Source organism: Chironomus tepperi, unplaced genomic scaffold, assembly GCF_022539635.2.
Source record: "Chironomus tepperi strain 1889 unplaced genomic scaffold, CSIRO-AGI_Ctep_v1 contig_85, whole genome shotgun sequence".
NCBI classification, from domain to species: Eukaryota; Metazoa; Arthropoda; class Insecta; order Diptera; family Chironomidae; genus Chironomus; species Chironomus tepperi.
This window is the reverse complement of record NW_027226207.1, coordinates 4375421-4390351: the sequence shown is the minus strand read 5'-3', so window position 1 is coordinate 4390351 and position 14931 is coordinate 4375421. Positions and strand designations below refer to the sequence as shown.

The following is a 14931-nucleotide window of genomic DNA, read 5'->3' as shown; positions in this document are numbered from 1 at the left end:
GTGTAAATTACATACATTGTAACTTAATAGTAAACCATGTGTCATTCAATGGAAAGTAATGGTATCAATTTCGGACTTGATATCTTATACTTGAACTTATCATGATATAAATCTGTAGAATGTCAAAATGAATCAAAAGGGGAGGATTGGGGGTTATTCATAAATGATTTATGCCTAAAAATGCGATTTTATGACTAAGTTTTGATGACTTGACTACGTATTCATAGTAATCAGTTCCTAGAAGTTAATATTAAGCAAATTATAAGCTTGTCTTTATACCGACAATGTTTAAAGATGTTCTGAAGGCTCCGTGATGACTGGAAAGTCGCCGCATTGATGGTATGACTTGAAGGTGTCCTTGAGGCTCCGTGACATTGACCGCAAGACTTAGAATAGTATTAAAGGCACCATGACGACTAGCTTAAACTCTTTTTAGCAACAAAAAGCTCTAGACCTCCTATTCTTCATCCAACTATTAGTTATTACAGTTGAACGACCCCCACGCAGATCAAAGCTTCCAGAAAATAAGCCAACATTTACAAAAGTAATTAGAAATCCTCAATAAAAATTATGAATAAATCAGTATAGAAAAGAAGACATTATTAAAGAAATTTAATGCCTTTATTGAGTTAGTTGTGAGTCATAAAAATATATAAATTTTTTTTTATGTCACAATATCCATAAAAGAAATCCATCAAAGTAAAAAAAAAAACAAAACTAGAAGATAATAAAAATCGACACACAATACACTTGGCGATGTTGTTTAATTTTTTATTGGGGATGTTATAAAGTCGTGTGGAGAAATAGAAGATAACAGTTAAATAAGAAATTAAAATCATGACTTGGTATGGACACATGGTGGGGAATTTGGAGTGATTTTGCAGAATTTTATGCAAATTTTAAGTCAGAATCATTTAGAGTTCTAGCTTAAATCAGCTTTAGTCATCAATTGTAGATCATGGACTCATGTAGTAAGAATGTCAGTAACGATACAAATGTGCCAGGCATTAGAAATTATCATAAGTATTCTGATGCCATTCTTGTCCTCTCCAGTCACAAAATAGATAATTTATTGAGTATTAATTATCTAAATCCCCAAAATACCCATCCCTTGACTCATATCCTTCTTCCATCATCTCTCTTCTTATACACCGATTGACATGAAGAAATTAGAAACTATATTTTTGTAGGCTAAGCCTGTATGTTGTAAATTGATTTAGTCTCTTAACTAAATATCGACAGGTTCTCAAGAAATAAATATTAAAAGCTTGAGAAGTTAATTATCTTGGCTTTAAGAATTCATCATCATTGATTCATTTCGGGGCAATTTAAATAAATATTTTATCTATCAAGTCTGTCAAAAATTCAGGATTGTTTTCATCTTGTCGTTTATATTGAGATGTATAAATAATAAATATGTAAAAATTAAGTTAGAGATCAGTTATGGGTTGAGGATGTTTGTGGAGTCATAGAGCGCATCGACGTTACAGTCATTAAATGTTGGAAATTAGGTTTAAGTTTGGTTTATTCTTAAGCAGGAGAAAGAGATAGGGTGGCACTAGACATCGGGAATATGCAAGTGAATGTCAGCTTCTTAGGACTTCTATGTGAGATTTTGGAACACAATTGATCTGAACTGATCGATGTATTGGTTTATTAAGGAATTGAAGCTCAACTCTAAGACACTTTGACAAATTTCTCATATTCTGACTAATCATACGGCCATAGAAGCCTAACTCTTAACTGAATACCTTCGACTAGCATCATACCTCAATCCACACAGACAAATCTCATCAATTCCCTACAATTCCATCCAAAACTCAAGCTAATTTCAAACTAAATTCCTTCTCATGTTCTCATTTATAATGAGAAAACCAAAGATAAATCAGGACATCCACATATCTACACAAAAAACATTTCGATTAAATTGGAATAAAGAATTTATAATATTTATACAGACAGCGATGACATGATAGATGACACCAAAACAAAGTTATGAGATTATCATCATCATAAAGAAAGGAAATTGAAAAAAAAACAATGCTCGTGCGTGCTGTGTTTATTATGATAATGGGCAGTTTATGTAATTCATCAGAATTATATTTTTTTCTGTGTTGTCTTAACATAAGAGCAAGTTTTGTGCCGCCGCCGTCGTAGTCGATCTGTTAATATATGAACGATATCAGACAAGGTATCAAGTTTCGACTTCTTTCTTTTCATTTCCTTCGATATTATTTCTTATTTTATTTTTTGTGTTTCTCGAAATCGAAACATTTTTCTTCATCTCTCTCTTATTTCCATCTCTTCATCAACATCATCTACATTTCCACGCGATCGTATATGCAAATGATTAAGTTGTAAAAAAAAAAAATCAGTTTCTAGCATAAGATATGTCGTTAAAGAAAAAAATAACAGATTTAAGAGTTATATATACATTTTTTTATTAATTAATTATTCAAATGCTATTCCAGCTTGTCTGTTTGGATGTGAAAATAAAAAGATCTCAAATGAATTAAGATTCAATAAACTCGTTTTGCGCAAAAAACTTTTTCATCACATTTTAAAGTCAGATTTTTTCTTGATTCCACGAGAGCACGAGAAATAAACCGCACACGAAAAAAAAGAGTCATAAATTCATTGTTTCGTCAGTTGATTTGTCATGGAGACTCCATATTAATTTATATGGAAATGGGGGTTGTTTGTGAGTGATGGCTTTTGAGGGATTTGATATTGGGGGACTATATTGAGAATACTTTCTATGGAACTGTTTATTTACTGAACTTCAAAGCAGTGTCATAGAGATTGTCTTCAAGCTTAGATGACATGATTGCCGCCAACTTCCATGGATAGGTCTAGGAGGTTGAAATAGGACCAATTTCCAGTTTGAATACTTGTTTTAGTTCAGAATCATCTAAAATATGGCCTGATGGAGACTTGAACACTCCACAAAAATTAAGAATATTGCTAAGCATCTAAAATCTTTCTCATAAAGTGTCTAGAAACCCTCTTGATTCCGCAATTGATACTTTACTCATACTCAATAGCCAATAATCGAATTCTTCAAGAATGAAACTCAATACTAGAGCTAGAAGATGACTTGGATATTCTATATAGAATATTCGATTTGATGAAGTCGTCATATGAAATTTGAGTCGGCTCACACATGTTGGTTAATAGATACGAAATTCGGCACCAGGTAAGCGTGACTATGGCATGATGCCAGATGTAAAAAGAGTCCGACACTAAGTCAAAGTCATTTGGGACTGAATTTTCGATTGATTATGCAATTTTCCTATTAAGTTCGTCACTCTTAAATCGAATTATTCGATATATTTTATAAAATATGGTACAAAAATGTGGATCAATTTTTGAATCCTAAGAGCTGGTCATTCCCTCACTATTTAGGCTACGCTTCTGCTGAATAATCCCCATACACTTCAAAATTCCATATTGTGTGAACTTATTTATTACTAAAAAGAAAATAGCAGATCGTCGACTGCTGTTATCAACGAGGACAGATGAGAGAAAGTAGACCTCGTTTAGGTACACGTCGATAAAAAATTCAGCGAACAAAAAAAAAAATTGTTATTAACTTTTTCTCGCTCCTCTTCTGTCCCACCGAGCGCAAATTATATATTGCAAATTTAACACGTAAACTTTATTTTCCTTTAGAAAGTTCCTGTTACCATCGAAAAAAAAATATGATAAAGGAAACTTTTTTATTATCGCCTTTTATGAAAACGGTCGTGATTATTTACATATTTTACTTCTCGTCTGTCTCTTCACATGCAATTTTCGTATATGGCAACGAACAAAAAAAAAAATAGTAATAATAAACATATTGAGATATACATGATGATTTACTCATGAGAATAGCATATACAAATATAATTTTTTTTGTATAAGGCAATTGATGCTGCTTTTTTTCATTAAAGCTGAAAGTAAAGTAAATGCAATGTCTGAGCACAAGAAGATAATGAGTAATATACAACAAAAAATGAAGATTGCATAGAGAGATGAGAGATGTTGGAGATGCTGTAGAAATTATGTCACTATATCATGAGAAACTCTGCTTTTTATGCAGCATAATGAAAGGAAGGAGTGGATGTAATCATTGAAGCTTGCAATCTTTTTTTTTTTTTTTGAAAAGAGAATTGACATAATCAAAAGATTATATGACTGAAAATTGCACTAAGTTGTTGAGAAAATTGAATAAAAGTAAAAGGGACATGAAATTTTCGAGTTGATGATAATTAAGATGGCTTGAATGAGCTTCATTTGGTGCAATTTATATGGAAATTGGCTCTTTTGAGTTCGTATTAATTTAAAGTGACTTTAAAATGTCAAAAAATTATAAACAAATAGGTTGTAATGATCGTGGGGTGATTCATAAGTGACGGACGAGTTTATGGATGGAGCTAGATGCTCTTAAGCTGCGCATGAAGTGGTATTCTTAAGGAATTCTAGCAGACATGTGATACAGGCATGATAGTAGTCTGTTATGGTCAACCCGAATAGCACAAGCCGATTAATCGATTCAAAATCCGGTACTAGGCTGTGATGACAATAAATTGGTACCAGATTTGACTTAAATCCAGCCTCAACCTGGTATGACTCTGGCACGATGCCGGATTTTTGATCGATCAACCGATTTGCGCTGAAACTCCAACTACAATTCACATAACCTGACATCATCCACAGATAAATCTCAACAAATGTGAACAAAATCATAAAACAATACACTACATCTGTGCTATAAAACGTAGATTGTAAGGTCACACCTACCTAAATGGATATAATTAATATCTTTGCAAATAAAAAATTCACATTTCTAAATACAAAAAAGAACAACAAAATACAAATGTGCAATCGACATTAGACTTCTTGACGACGACTGCTCGTCTACACGTTCAAGTTGTAATTTTATGCAAATCCTCGCGCGAACATGGCAATCATGTGAGAGTTTGCAAATTGTAAGGTGTTAGATATTTCTTACTGTAGAAGAAATAATAGTAAAATGTGCGGTTTGTGTACGACAATTTAGTTCAATATACATAAAAAAGTTGCAGCATGTAATGAAATCAGAAATGTATAAAAGCATTCAAGGCTTTCTTGACTTCAAGTCGCAAGAGAGAAACATTCTTTATAACTGACATAAATTATTGCATAAAAGTGCATTTTAATTGATTTAAAATGAGCAACAGTGAGACAGAGAGAGAAGGTATAAGGAATTTCAAGCAGGTTATGTGGAGGCGTAAGATACATTTCACATGGTATTATATGATGATGATGATGCCAAATGAATGCAAGTATGGTATTACAATAACATCCACAAAATATGTATGCATACAATATATATTTTTGAAGGCTTGAATATGAATATGGGGAGAGGGGGAACTTATGCGAAGAACAGAATTAAAGGAGATGTTCAATGGAGACAATGCAATGTGCCGAGATTTTTTATGTATATATATTTATTGCAATTGAGAGAGGCAAAAATTCCAGCATCGATTGAATTTAAAACCTCCTTAACTCGTTTGCTCTTTTCGTTCTTTCATGCCTCAATTAAAATTTTCATGTTTGAATGTGCGATAAAAGAAAGAAAATTTTTTTTTCTGCAGATAAGATCAAAAATTCTATTGATTTGTCAATTCCTACCTTCCTCTGTTCTTTCTTGTATGCTCGTACGCCTGTTTTGTCTTTCTTTTATACTTGCTCTTGCTCGCTTTTTAACGAGACTTTGGATTTTGCATAGTTTGCTAAATATGCTAAATTTGTCTGTTTGGATGTGATAAGGGCATAGCTTGACCCTTGTAGACTACATGGGTGACAATTCTTACTTGAATTGACCAGAATTGTATGATTTTGATCGGTTATTTCCTTTAAACTTGCTTTATTGACACATAATTAAATTATGTCTAAAGAGCAGTTTGCCAGACTTAATAATTTCAATCAAATCGCATCCGATAAGCCACTTGAATGCTTCTGAGCAAACTGTTTGTATCCACTGTGCTTAATTAATTCGCTGATCATACAGATCTGCTGTGATTCATGGCCTCTTTCAGTTAACGTCTATAACTAGCTATATCGCTGGCTTCCCTTCGTCAATTGTCAATACTAAATGCTATATCGTATCCACTTTACGAGCCATAATTTAACTTGACTTTATAACCCTCGATTACACCTGATTTAATCTAACTCGACTTTATTCTCTCTGATCCAAACTACTTCTACTTGACACGTTCCAAAATAAATTGAAATTGATCTTATTTGACTTTCCAGACTTGATTCGACCTGATTTGATGAAATTGCAATTTAATTTCACTTGTATAGATTGGATTTGACCTTGCTAGAGTAACTTAAAAGTATAATTCAAACTTGTTGAATTTGATCAGACTTTCGATTAAATCTAACTTGACCTCTCCAGTGCAAACTGATTACTGCTTTAGTATAGCTTAAAATGCTCCTCATCCTCCCTCTCCAAGGACTTTCTAACTCTATAAAAATTATTTCTTTTTTATACAAAACAAAGGAAAGAGTTTCGCCTGAAAGAACTCGAGGAATAATTTCCTTTATTATTATTTAAAAGTAAAAACGAGTCAAGAATGTGGTTCTTAATAATAAAATGAAACCACACAGGAACTATACTTTGATTTCAAATTAAATGAAGAAGATTGGTAGGAAGGGAATGGTAGAAAGAGTTGAATAAGAGAAGAATATATAAAAAAAATTGAAATATCAAATACGGAATTCATTTCATTATTAATCCATTGTTCTCCGATCTCAAGTGTGACAATTGAATTTATTTTGGTTCGATTTCATATGAAATTCACGTTATTTGCTGCTGGGATTCAGTAACTTTATATAATTCGGGTTGGAAAAAGGTAGAGTCTTGAGATATACAGAAGATTTTGGAGCAATAAGAAGAAAAGAATTGGAGATCATCATTAAATTTGAAAATATAGTATATATTAAAAGAGAACCGATTGAGCGAGATTAAGAAAGATCTTTGTTTTGTGTGACTAACAGAATGAAAACCAGTTCACAAGTTTTTTTTTTATTTCTCGAGATTCTTGCCTACTGGAGTTAATCCGTAAAACTATAGCAGGTGAATGCTTCGTTCCTCTAATGCCGATGTCGAATAATTCGAGCAAAACGGATTCTCTTTTTAATATTATTTTGTATTATTATGTTTTTCTCTTGCCTTATTTTTTTGATAAAAAAAAAGAACGAAGCAGCAAGGCATGGTAATGACATATCGAGAAATTTTTATTAATAATGGATATTTAATGTTAAAATTCTTTTTATCTTCAACTTATTAATTGTTATATGCGATAAAATCAAACGTTGATGAGCCGTTTTTAAAATTAATTTATGGGTATGGGAATGAATGGAAAAGTTCTGGTTATCACGCAAGAGATGTTGGTAAGTTAGGGGATATCATGTTAATTGGATTGGATTGGGTGCCATTCTTGGAAGTGGGGCTTATTATGAAGATAATTGGATTATTATCCAATTTTAGAGGATAATGAAGGTAAGAATGCAAAATTCAGCATGAATGCTTCAATTGATTCCCATACTGGGATTCGAACCCAGGACCGTTAAGTTTGTTGCACCTCCAAGCATAATTTCCCAACAAAACTCATTCAACAATATTGATTTATTAACTTAAGCATTGCAATTTCAGCAATTCATTTCAATTCCACACCGAGCCCACACAATAGCAATTCCTTCCCATGAGAAAACCTCCAAAAAAAAGTCTCTTTCAATAATTACTTCATATCATTTCAATTAACATTAAAATTAAGAGACGGGACATAAAACCTTAAAAAATTGCATCAATTTAAAAAAATTAAATTTCACGATGACCGCATCATGACATACAAAAATAAATAAATGTTAAAAAAAAAGAAGAAATTCCAGCAAAAAGGAATAAAAATAAAAAGTTTCTGTCTTTTTGTTTGTAATTGGATTACATTCCATCGCAAGCCCTTCTTTCTCTTCACTCGGCTACGGTTACTAACTACTTTATTTCTACTTCAGTGAGTTTATCAAATGATGATTAAATGAGATGGGAAATGAAATGAACAAAAATACTTTTTTTTTTTTCATCATCAAATGAAAGAAGAAAGGAAAGAAGTACACAGAAGAATTCCAAAGTCGCATAGTTTCTTTATGGACCAGAAGAAGAGAAGTGCTGGAAGTTGAAATAATAATAATTAAACAAAAAAAAAAAACTACTTATGGACTTATGATAAATGATCTTGTCGACGTAGAAGTATACATACACAAACGGTGCTGTGTATGGAGATGAACAATCATATGCGCGATGATATTCTTTTATTCAATTAACTAAAAGATCTTAGTTAGATATGAAAGAAAGAGATTCCCATTCTCAAATAAATGGGGAGCAGGAAGATAATGGAAGGCAGATAGGGGATATTTAGTTATGATGTGCAATATGTATCTGAGATTTTTTGGGGACTCCCTGTGGTCATGTTTTATAGCTTGGCTGTTAAGAATGGAGACATATATAGGCATGGTAGCCTGTTTAAATTAGTATTTTTGGTATATTTTGCCCTACTTTTCTAGATGGTAGCAGAAATGGACTAAAATTGAGCATGAAAACAAAATCATGACAATTTGGTGCCAGATCTACACAGAATCAGGATTCATATTGATCTGACGTCAGCATTGTGCCGGTTATTTTCAGATTTTGGTCCATAATCAAATGGAATTCGAAATCTTATGTCTAGTTAAAAACTTGACATTTGTAGAACTTGGTATGTTATTTGGCAAGAGTATGTATTGTGTAAGTGCTAAGATAGAGGCATTGTAAAGGATAATGAGGATCAACACATATGATCTGCATCTTACATGACTGATTCCCTGATTTTTGGCCATTCTAATATAGTCAACAGTATTGCAAGGCTATCAATACTGTCAAATGTATTGTGAGGCTCTTTGCACGAGCAAGGTTTTCAGAACTCTAGTAAACCATTCCTAAGCATGCAACTAGACCAAACAGTCCAAAAATCTCTAATTTAATGAACCCAACTTACGATCAATCCCAGAGAAAATTTCACAAACACCAAAATTAAAAATGAAATCATTAATAAATGATTCGTTCATTTTCTCAGACTTATTCGTAAATCATTAAAATACATTTTATGTGGATTCTTCGCAGCCAGTGGCAAAAAAAAGACTAAAAATGAAATTAATGAAGAGGAAAACAAAAGAGACAAAAAAAAACACAACAAGCGCGAATGTTAAAGTTAAAAAGGAATTTCAACAAGCTTCATGCCCGGCTGTTCATGGTGAAGCACAACCATCAAGATGAGGTGAAAGAGACAGATGAAAGATGAACAACAGAGTAGTAAGAAGGAATAAAAATAAAAACATACAAAATGATTTCATAACAATATCATTTCATTAATTGTTATCAGCACTTGAGAATCTTGGACAAAATGATATGTGGTGTTTATACATTCTTTAAACATGTTCGATTGTTTTCCATCACAAGCTGCTCTGATACAAATCTTTAACATTTTTTCTCCTCTCTGCCTTGCTCTATCTTTTTTTTTTCCTCCACTGACTTCATATTGATTCCTTGTTCAATATAATGAACATTCACTGAGACATCCAACTTGTTTGATAAATGTTGGTAATATGTATATGAAAATTATTTTAAATTGATTGAAATTAACAGGGTTTTTGAGGATGTTGGGTGGAAGTCACTTTGTCTTTTGGTCAGACTGTCGGATTTCAGCAAGATTTTAGTTTGATGAAGTACAAATATTCAAAATTATGGACGATCTTTAGCAAGTCTTGCAAATTTCGGTTCAAATCTACACAAAAATGAGTTCCGTCCTCAAAATATTTTGATTTAAATCTCCATAAGTCCTCGCCCGAGTTGCACTAATCAAAATTGACTATACACAGCCTATGATAACCGATACTGACCCTTTATGCCGATTTGTCCTTTCGCTGTTAACATAGCAACTTAGTCGAGCCCTAAAGACTATGTCGTGCTGTTCAGACTACAATTTCTACTGAGTACATCATCCTTAATCTCCATGTTTTACGTCTTTTTACAGAAGCATGATCTTCTATACAAAATTAGGAATTTTTGCAGTTGAAATAAATCATCCTAGACTGATATACCCAGTTCAAATACCATATCTCATACTCCGCTACTGCTTGCATCATTCAACAAATGCGCTCAATACCTCAATACCCAACATCAATCCCTAAACATCTCTTTTATTATAATAAAAACTTTTCTGTCGATATTATATTCATGATAAAAGTTATTTCTAATTTGAAGCTTATTATATACAAGATTTATAGCAATAGATGTATTCAATTTATTGAGACTAATTATGTCTTTATGAAGCTTTTTATTGGCATTTCTTATGGTTTATTTAGAGCAATATTGATTGGGATTTTTTGATAAATTTTCATCTATGAAATAAAATATGACCATAAAAAGAACTTATTGACAAGAAAACCTGAAATTCTACTCAATTAAGACTTATTTTTTTGTGTTAGCTGCCGAAGATTAAAATGGATGGAATATAAAGATATAATTGGGATTAAGGATGTTTTGATTTGAAAAGGAATTAATTTTTTATTGCTTCTTTTAGAATCTCTGATGAATGAGGCAAACCTGTCAATAAGAATGGACATTTTTTGCAGCAGAATGAACAACAAAAGATTCTTAATCTCAGGTATTTTACCTTCCGTTCCTGACTAACTGTGCAGGCATAAATTTGTCAATTTCTTGGAAGATTTGTTTGTTTTCTTCGAATTTTTTCATTCAGCACTTCCAAATATCCTTTTAGAAAATAGTAAATCCCTCTGCATGATCCCAAAAAAGAACTATTCCAATTATGTCGAAAATATGTTTCAAGGGCACTTCCCGTAAAATATTTTCTTAGTTGTTAACAAAGAAATTTAATTTCAACACATTAAAAGAATTCCTTCATCCATGCTAAATGGTTGAGTACACAAGATAATATACCTTTTATTGAAAGGGGGTTTGTTTGGAAGTGATGTCAAGGTGGACAAGTCTAGTGACAGGACACATGTAAGGATCAGAAAATTTTATTCCGAGCAGCTCAAATTAGTATCCTAATAGCTTCGTGTCGGCTCTAGACGGCTGACAACATCACAAAACGGACGAAAATTAAGCAATTCTTAGAATTCTAAAATAGTGATTCACATCACTTGATAACGAACCCCCCCAAACACACATAAGGAGTTCACATGATGACTAAGAAATTGAGGCTTATTTATACAGGTTTAATTATTCTCAACTCATACTTAGGCTGTTATTATTAGGTATTATTATCATGATAATTGTCTGAATGATTTGTAGAAAAAAAAGGAAATTTTTATTTTCACATATTTGAAGTGAAATGAATGGAGGAGGTTTGATGATTGTTTTCAAGGCGGAGAAACTATCTAAATGAATTTTTTGAATATTCATGCTCAGGTTTGATGATTTTATTTGAATTATTATTTTGAGGCGTGAGAGTTTTGTGGTGTTGAGATGGATGAGAGAATTGCATTGTGGTATTTTTGAGGACAGATGGCTTGGACGTGATTATTGGGGAATTTTTGAATTTGATGCGCTTTTTAGGGTTTGTTGGAGTTGCAGAATTGCGGTTATTGAGTTTTAGTTTAACCCAAAAGGCACACGGCATGAATAGCCAGTTCAAAGTGCAGCGTGACTAGATTGAGGTGGAATTTAGCCAAAGTCAGAGTCATGCCGCCCTGGAGACGTTCAGCCAAGAGATTGAAGATCATACGACAAAATTAGATGACAAATCTCCAAAATAAATCTCAAAATTAATTCCTAAAAGTCCCCAATTCTAATCAGATCTCATCAACATCCTCAATCTTAATTTACGACCAATACGATATAAATTAAATCATAAAACTATCAGACCAACTCATCTGTTCAATAAAAAGTCAAGAAAATCTCAAAACTGGAATCACAACAGTCACATCCCCTAGCTGTATTATTAAGTTCTCACTACAAAAAATTCCATCTAATGTGTAATGTATAAAATAAACATACGGAAAAAGATAAAAGAAAATAGAAATATCATTTCAAAGCCGATAGATGATTTCGTCGATCATTATAATAATAAAAATAAGAAAATTTCCTTTTTTTTTCATGTTTATTTATTTAATTCTCTGTGATTTTTCTATAAGAAACGAGAATTTTTATTTTATTGTTATTGTTGGACTTCTCATACGAGAGTGAATTGATCAGAATAAGGAGAATCAGACGTTCTTAAAAATTCATTAGAATAGACTTCCTGTATAATCACTTCATTAAAGCTATCAACAATAATTCTCATCATGATGATGTAGATGATGATGATGTTTTGATAATCATAAAGCCCAAGCTCAAAAAGTTCATTGGATATGAACGTAATGTGATTGTTATGTATTATTAATTAAGCTTATTCTAAAATGATGTTTCAATATTAACAACAAAATAAATATTGTGTATGATTCTAAGCTCATGATAGACGAAATACACATCTCATCATGCCTATTTAAATTCAAATTTTTCAATTCTATCAAATTTTTTTTTTTTGAGTAACAAAACATAAAAGTATAAAGTAAATGTTAGATGAAACTCGAGGCGGAGAGTGCGGTGAATAGCAATAGAAATAGAAATAAAATTTCTGATCTTGAAATGATGATTATAAAATAATAATTCATGGTCAAAATCTTTCACTAGAGTTTGTACTCATGTACCATATAATGGGGTACCATAAGTTGATTGATTGATCGCGAAATCATTAAATATTCATAAATATTATTATCTACTGTTGCTATTGCCCTTTTCTACTTTTATGTTTCTTTTTTATTCTTGTTCGACTCGCGGCAGTGAAATTGGAAATTGGTATTAAGTTGATTTTGAAAATGACGTCAAATTGAGATTTAAGATTTGGAGTTCCGGAAAGAATTGATTGAGAATTGAAGGTAATTTAGAAAATTTTGCAAATTTCGAAAATGAAATTTAAAAATTTTTAATTTTGATAATTTAGAATTTTTTGAAACTTTCAAACTTGAAAATTTAGAATTATTCGGAATTTTTAATTTTGCAAATTTAGATTTTTTTAAAATTATGAAATTTGAAAATTCTGAATTTTCCAAAAATTTTAATTTCGCAAATTTGGATTTATTAAAACTTAAATTTAAGGTTAAAATTCAATTTTTTCTTAAATTTTGAAATGAAATTTCGAATACAATTTTTAAATTGAAAAGTAAAATATTTAAAATTGAAATTTAAATTAAGAAAACTTAAATTTAAATTTTCTTAAAATTCAGTTTTAAATTTCTTACAAAAAATGAAATTCAATTTTTCTGAATTTTCAATTTTTTTAATTGAAAAGTAAAATATTTAAATTTTTGCAAAATTAAAAAAGTTGTTCAATTTTGCAAGCCTCGCTTCAAAATAATCTCAAACATCATTTCCGAACTCCTCCCTATCATTATTTTTATAGTATATTTTCATGTACTTACAATTCTTATTGATCCGATGAGATAATCAATTATCCTTATGATTATAAATTCTATTATATTATTATTTCTCAATTCTTAACGTTGGTAGCCACCACACATGTCCATTAATTTTATCTGTATTTCATCACCACTATAAATTTTATAGTAATTATCCATTCGGTTTTTTCGGCTTATAAGGAAAAGATCAAAGTTCCTCCTTTATTTATCTTATTTCAGAATGTAATGATTCAAAATTATAGGATATATCCCCCAGGTAAATATTTTTTTTAGCACTTCCTTTACTCATCCATTCACCTGTTTCTTCACAAAAAACAAAAAAAAATCTTTTTTTTTATTCTCTTTTAATTTTTCTTCCTATTTTTTTTCGGTTTCTTCTAAGAAATTTTTTATCTATGCACTTCACTTAACTATAGTTCTATTCAACCTTACTTCCTTCTTTTTTTTCTAATTTTACATCAATTATTACATTCGTTTCGTTTCTTTATAATTTTTTTCTCTTTTTTAATTCTTTACTACATCCACGGAACTGAGAGAAAAGATTTCAATGCTTGCGTTCACCGCAACTTGCGAACTGCAACTGATTCTGTACGATCGTCTTTCTGCTTCACATGATTTTCTCTCTTTCTCATTTTCATTCATTCATACAAAAAACTTCATTGTTGTTGTTTTGGGTTCTCTGAATGAAGAAATGAAAAATACATTGTGTGTTAACGTACAAGTATGAGAAAATATAAACCTGTTCCTTTGTTGTTATGGACACTGAGGGGAATTTCTTTTTGAGGAAGGAGTTGATCTGATTAGAGGGATATGTTGACTTTTTGAATTAAGTTGAGGATTTTTAGGGTCGAATAGAACTTGGTAGTGTCAAATGAGGATTATTAGAGTTTGATCAGAGTATCCAAGGTCAAAGGAGGTTTGTTGAGGTTGAATCTCTCTGGTAAGGTTGAATGGGACTCACTAAGGTCGAATGACATCAAATCTGACCACATAGGACTTGCTATAGTTGAATGAGACTAGCTTTGATCGAATGAGACTAGATTTGGTTGAACTAGACTAGATTTAGACGAATGAGACTAGATTTGGTCGAATGAGACTAGATTTGGTCGAATGAGACTAGATTTGGTCGAATGAGACTAGATTTGGTCAAATAAGACTAGATTTGGTCGAATGAGACTAGATTTGGTCGAATGAGACTAGTTTTGGTTGAATGAGACATAATTATGTGAAATAAGACTAAATAATGTAGAAAAAGACCCTTTAGTCCAAATATTGCTTACAACTCCGCATCTTGATCCTTAAAAAATCATCTAACTTTTAAAAAGTCCTCAAAAAAATTCCCCACAGTGTATAACGTGTTAAAAGAAATGTTCGTAGTAAATGTAA

The 14931-nt window shown here is 31.4% G+C and overlaps 1 protein-coding gene across 3 annotated transcripts in view; it reads right to left on the bottom strand.

Moving 5' to 3' along the window:
- The window catches only part of LOC139086441 (cadherin-99C-like), a 60803-nt gene extending 46697 nt beyond the window's left edge, over positions 1 to 14106 (bottom strand). For all 3 annotated transcript variants that reach the window (XM_070634899.1, XM_070634900.1, XM_070634901.1), the window contains exon 1: positions 13549 to 14106. The gene's annotated coding sequence lies outside the window, so the exon portion shown is untranslated. The remainder of the gene's footprint in view (positions 1 to 13548) is intronic.
- Positions 14107 to 14931: the final 825 nt, after the last annotated feature.